The 6,379-nt window shown below is 33.7% G+C and overlaps 1 pseudogene; it reads left to right on the top strand.

Moving 5' to 3' along the window:
* Window positions 1-234: 234 nt before the first annotated feature.
* Window positions 235-2,101, top strand: LOC120156100 (annotated as a pseudogene).
* Window positions 2,102-6,379: the final 4,278 nt, after the last annotated feature.

The raw sequence follows: 6,379 nt of genomic DNA, 5'->3' as shown, positions 1-6,379 counted from the left end.
TGTCTTTTGTTTTGCTTTTCAGAATCCATTTCTCTAATTCAGTGCTTTAATATCGAAATCTATTTGGCATTTTAGATAAACTTTGATTTTTGTAAATGGGTTATTTTGAGAATCTAATCTTTATTATGGTTATTTTGTTTGCTAGTCTTTAGGGAAGAGCTTGCACTACTTCAAATATCGATCTTTTTGGGTTCTTAAATACCCTTTTAGGTTTTCTAACTATTTTTATTTTGTGTTAACAGAGGCTTCAAAATGGTGGAAACGCTTACATACATAGAACATATGTGGCATTGAACTCGGACCCTCTCAAAACAAGGTTAGATTTGATATACAGGCAAGCCAATGATCACATCACATTAGTGAAAGCATATGCAGCTTATGCAAGGAAGCTAAAGCTTGACATTTCAAGGCAATTGAGAATGTTTGATGATTTGGCTAAGAATTTCTCAGATATTACGTTAAAACCAATGTATAAATCCTCTTTGTTTGAAACCAATGGTAACTTAGATGAGGATGTGTTAAGACAGTTTGAGAAAGAAGTTAAGGATAGAGTGAAATTGGCTAGGTTGTTGATGGTTGAATCTAAAGAGAATTATGATAATCAGTTGAAAATTCAGAAGCTGAAAGATACTATTTTCGCGGTTAGTGAGTTATTAGGTAAGGCAAAAAAGAATGGCGCTTTTGCGAGCTCAATTGCTGCTAAATCAGTTCCTAAGAGTTTGCATTGCTTGGCAATGAGGCTTGTTGAGGAGAGAATTTCACATCCAGAAAAGTACAAGGATTTTTTGCCTAAACCCGAGTTTGAGGACCCTGATGTGTATCATTATGCTATATTTTCTGATAATGTGATTGTGGTTTCTGTGGTGGTGAGGTCTGTGGTGAAGAATGCGGAGGAGCCTTGGAAGCATGTTTTCCATGTGGTAACTGATAGAATGAATTTGGCTGCGATGAAAGTTTGGTTCAGAATGAGACCTGTGGAAGGCGGTGCTCATGTGGAGGTGAAAGCATTAGAAGATTTTAAATTTATGAACTCTGCCTATGTGCCGGTGCTGAGGCAGATTGAGTCTGCTAAGAAGAGATTTTACTTGGAGCAGAAGATGGGGAATGCAACCAAAGATGGGACTAACATGAAGTTTAGGGATCTTGAGCATATGTCAATGTTGAATCACCTTAGGTTTTATTTGCCTGAAATGTACCCTAAATTACATAAGATTTTGTTCTTGGACGCTGATGTTGTGGTTCAGAAGGACTTGACAGGGTTGTGGAAGATAGATTTGTCTGGAAAGGTGAATGGGGCTGTTGAGACATGCTTTGGGTCGTTTCACCGTTTCTCGCAGTATTTGAACTTTTCAAATCCTCTCATTAGGGATATGTTTAATCCTAAGGCTTGTTCTTGGGCTTATGGGATGAATATTTTTGATCTCGATGCTTGGAGGCTTGAGCAATGCACGAAAATGTATCACAGCTGGCAGAACTTGGTTAGTGCATTATTTTCTTTTGAGTGAACTTATTGGTTTTTGATACGAATAGAGGTAATAATTTGTTGGCTACTTGTCAAGATGCTTGGTGTTAGCGATCATTTCATGATTTTAATGGAGAAGATGGAATAATAATAATTTTACGATCCCTTAGTCTTATTAGTATTAGGGTGGATTTCTGATTGAAATTTAGAAACGATGATCAAATAAATATAGCTTTTAGGAGTGAAATCAATGATTGTCCAAATTTCAAATACAACACATCAGTTTTGTTAACGGTGTGTGAGATATGGAGTGAAGTTTTGAAAGTGTGTATGTAACTAATTTTGAATTGATTTTCTGCTCAGAACGTTGATCACACTCTGTGGAAATCGGGTACTCTTCCGCCCGGCTTGATGACTTTCTACTCATTGACAAAATCACTGGACAAATCCTGGCATGTGCTCGGGCTTGGATTCAATCCAAGCATTAGCATGGATGTGATCAACAATGCTGCAGTCATTCATTATAATGGAAACATGAAACCTTGGCTAGATATTGCAATGAATCAATACAAGAACCTCTGAACTAAATATGTGGATAATGATATGGAGTTTGTGCAGACATGCAATTTCGGAGTCTAGGTAAGCAACTGTGTTGCATCTCTTCAATAATCAAGTAATATGAATACAAGTTTTAGCGATTGTTCATATTGGCTTGATATATTCCGCCACAATTTACACCATTCTTTAGTTTAACTGCCAGAGCTAAGCTTGATGGTTTTATCCTTGGTTATTTTCTTTCCCCCTTCTAGTAGAATTGCTGTTTTGTTCTTGAAGATGTCGAGTACGAATTGTACTGAACCAGATTATATATGCACACACTTAAATGATTCTCTTGATAGTGAAATCTTTTCCATCAATAGATTTTTGATGGCTTACTAGTTTTATGCCAATCCAATTTTCCTTTCGTGTACTGTTTTAGTTCTCAAGTTAATTTGAGAGTAAAGGTTTCCTAGAAGCTTAAACATAATGGTGCAGCAGGTTGAGTTAATATTTTTTTAATAGTATGATGTGATTATAATATAATATAGGGTAAAGCATAGTAATGGTCACTGAACTTTTCTAAAGCTTTCATTTAGGTCCCCCAAATTTTAAAACTTGCAATACAGTCCCCCAACATTTAGTTCGTTTGCAATACGGTCCCCTAACAGTTACTTTGGGGACCATATTGCAAACGAACTAAATGTTGGGGGACCATATTGCAAACGGACTAAATGTTGGGGGACTGTATTGCAAGTTTTAAAAGTTGGTGGATCTAAATGAAAGCTTTAAAAAAGTTTAGTGACCATTACTATACTTTGCCCTATAAATAAAAATCATTTTTATCAATAATTATTGCTCACAATTTTAATCCATGAGGAACCCGATATAGGAGTCAAATACTGTACAATAGTGCTAAGATCGAGCATTGCTCACCTAATAATGCACTGTAGTGCTGAGGTCAGGCTTTGCACCAAACTTGTACCATGTATCTTTATTTGACACTCTAGTACTATTTAAATTTGCAGTTGCTAGACTCTATGGCATGCCATTAATACAACTGAACCTCAATAACATACTTGGGTATCTAGTCATGAATTAAATCATCCATGGCAACGTATAACCATGTAATAAACATTAGGGCAGTTTATACCCAAAATAACATCCATGTTAAAATCTCATGCTGATAAAACAAGGTAGACTTGTCACAAGTCTTCCTGATGATGTATAAAACATCTATGTACAATGTCATGCATGTATTGCACTCACCTTGACACTTTATATTTATCAAAAGATGTGCCTCACTCCACACTAAATCCTTTTATATTCGGGTTGCTTCAATCACAAAAAATAATCACAATCTTTACAAAATCACAAATTGATATTGATATATATGTTAGTATTGTACTAACATAAACACATCTCCAAAACAAAATCCATAATATACTTGAAACTTATTTTCTACCAAAATACTTAATACTTAATCATTCCTTTTAATATTGGAACCAACTTTTCCAATTTACACAAAATGATCCTTCACCATTTTATCACTTAAATTTTTAATACCAAAATTCCAGCATCGAAATTATTACCATCCAAGTGCTTTTAAAAAGGTACAATTACATTTAAGCCCCAACTATACGAATATTATACTTAAATCACCAAATTTTTCAAACTTCCAAAATGGTCATATTTCACATCTTAACACTCATTTCAATTCCAAAATAAAATTTTCAGCATAGTACATCAACTATTAGATAATTACACAACCTTTCACAACTTTTCCAAAATTGCCAAATTGGTCCCTAACTTTGCAAAAAAATACAGAATGGTCCCCAAAATTTTGTAAGTCTTGTAACATACATCTTACATCATTTCCAGCCCTTACATAATTTTTCCATAATTCTTTTCACTCCAACATACCATGGCCGAATGCTTTAAACTTATAAAACTAGGTTTTCATGATTTTACTCGATTTTGATTCGATTCAAGCATGAAATCAACTTCCAACCAACCTTACAACATCTATACAATCAAAGCCTTAATTAACTCTCATCAAAACACAATGTTCTACAATTTCATCATTTGGTAGAAAATCATAAAAGTATTTTTAGGAAGATTGAACATGTTTTAATCATCAATCAAGCTTGAAAATGAATCCAATCAAGCTTGAAAATGAATCTACAACTTCAAAAACATCAAGATTTATCATCAATTTCATGAACCCTAGGATTTGAGATCTTTGAAATCAAGCAATTTGAGCAAGTATAAATGATACCAAGAGATAGGGTTTTTCGAATAGAACAATTTTCTATTTCACAACATAACTTGAAATACAAAGGAAATTGCTCAAAAATGGAAACCAAATTTTTTCTCTTACCTTAGGAGATCTAATGACAATTTAGAGAAGATGATTACAAATTAGCATGGATTTTAGATTAATATCATGCTAATCTATCATTAATGAATATTAAATTTATTTAATTGGGAAAAGACCAATTTACCCTTAATGATTAACATCTTACTTTACCCTTAACGTCTTCTTAAAATCAAAGATTAACAAACAAAATCTTACTTTACCGATTTGTCCTTACATTTTTCCAAAAATTACAATATTACTACTTTAATCCAACGGTCCAAATTAAACATAGAATTAAATCCACAAATTCAAAGATTTATACTATTTTCCAAGATTTTAAAATGTGGAAATAATATTTTTAGGTCTAATTTATCATCCTTCAGATCTTCCTGGATTTTCTATTCGATCCGATTTATCGAATCTTTCCTCAAACTCCATCACTTTATAACTTTTAATTCAAAATCCGTACGGAAATTTTGATTCCAACATAAACGTTATTCTTGAAGTAAAATATTTATTTAAGGGGTCAAATTGTAACCTTTTAAAATTACATTTTTGGTCCCTAAACTTTTTTAAAGTTTATACTTTGGTCACTTAACTTTCAAAATTTATATTTTAGTCACTATCCAAAATTTGGGGTATTACAACTATCCTCCACTTAAATAAAATTTGTCATCGAATTTTAAGATGTACCTGATGTGAAGAGGTGTGGATACTGCTTCCTTATGTCCTCATTTTTTTTCCCAAGTAGCGTTCTCGACTTTATGATTTTGCCAAAGCACTTTGACTAGAAGAATCATCTTTCTAAGTGGTTCTTTGATTTATCAAGCCAAGATCCACACTGGTTCTTCTTCATAAGTCAAATCTGATTGGATCTCAATTTCCTCACCTGCAATGACATGTGAAGGATCCGATCGATACTTTCTAAACATCGACACATGAAAAACATTATGAGCTTTCTCTAACTCTGAAGGTAATGCTAACTGGTAAGCCACCTGTCCAACTCTCTTTAAGATCTTATAAGGTCCAATGAATCTTGGACTTAGTTTTCCTTTGTGCCCAAACACAATATCCTTTTTGTAACAACCCCAACCTGTACCCGACTCAGATACGAATATGAGGTTATCTTGAATTATGCTCACTTTATCCTCAACCTATTTTAATAAATCAGGGCCAACAAGATTATGTTCTTTTAACTCGAACCAATTTAATAGTGTTCGACATTTTTTCACATATAATACTTCATACGGAGCCATCTTGATGCTCGATTGATAACTATTGTTGTAAGCAAATTCTACTAAAGGCAAATACTTTTCCCATGATACCTGTCAGATATAATCGATATTGGCACTCCATGCAGTCGAACTATCTCTTTTATATACAACTATGCATATTTATCCAATGCATAGTCCATTCGCGCAGAAATGAAATGTGTCGGCTTAATTAACCGGTCAACTATCACCCAAACATAATCTTTCTTATTTGATGTCAAAGGTAGCTCTGTAACAAAATACATAGTGACTCTCTCCCACTTCCAATTTGGAATAGAAATCAGTTGCAATAATCCTGAAGGCACTTGATGTTCAACTTTTACTTGTTGATAAGTCATACATGTAGCAAAAAACTAAGTAATGGCTATTTTCATACCCAGCCACCAAAATCGACTCTTTACATCCTGATACATCTTGCACCCTCCTGGATGCATAATCAGCGGACTATAATTTGCCTAAGAAATAATATATTTCTTCAACACATCACTATACGCCACATACTCTTTTCCATACTTTGGTTGTACCAAGACTGGTGCTTCCGTCAAAATCTTCTTTAGAGTTTCAAAACTATCTTGAAACTTATCAGTCCAAGTAAATGAAAAATCCTTTATTAACAGCTTAGTCAATGAAGAAGCAACCATCAAAAAGTTTTTCACAAACCTTCGATAATATCTAGTAAGTCCCAAGAAGCTTCAAACATTTGTAACATTCTTTGGAGGTTTCCACTCCACTATTGCCTGAACCTTCTTA

The sequence above is a fragment of the Hibiscus syriacus genome, unplaced genomic scaffold, assembly GCF_006381635.1.
Source record: "Hibiscus syriacus cultivar Baekdansim isolate YM2019G1 unplaced genomic scaffold, ASM638163v2 tig00111213_pilon, whole genome shotgun sequence".
NCBI lineage: Eukaryota > Viridiplantae > Streptophyta > Magnoliopsida > Malvales > Malvaceae > Hibiscus > Hibiscus syriacus.
Note: the sequence above shows the minus strand (reverse complement) of the source record. Positions and strands in the feature narration are given on the sequence as shown.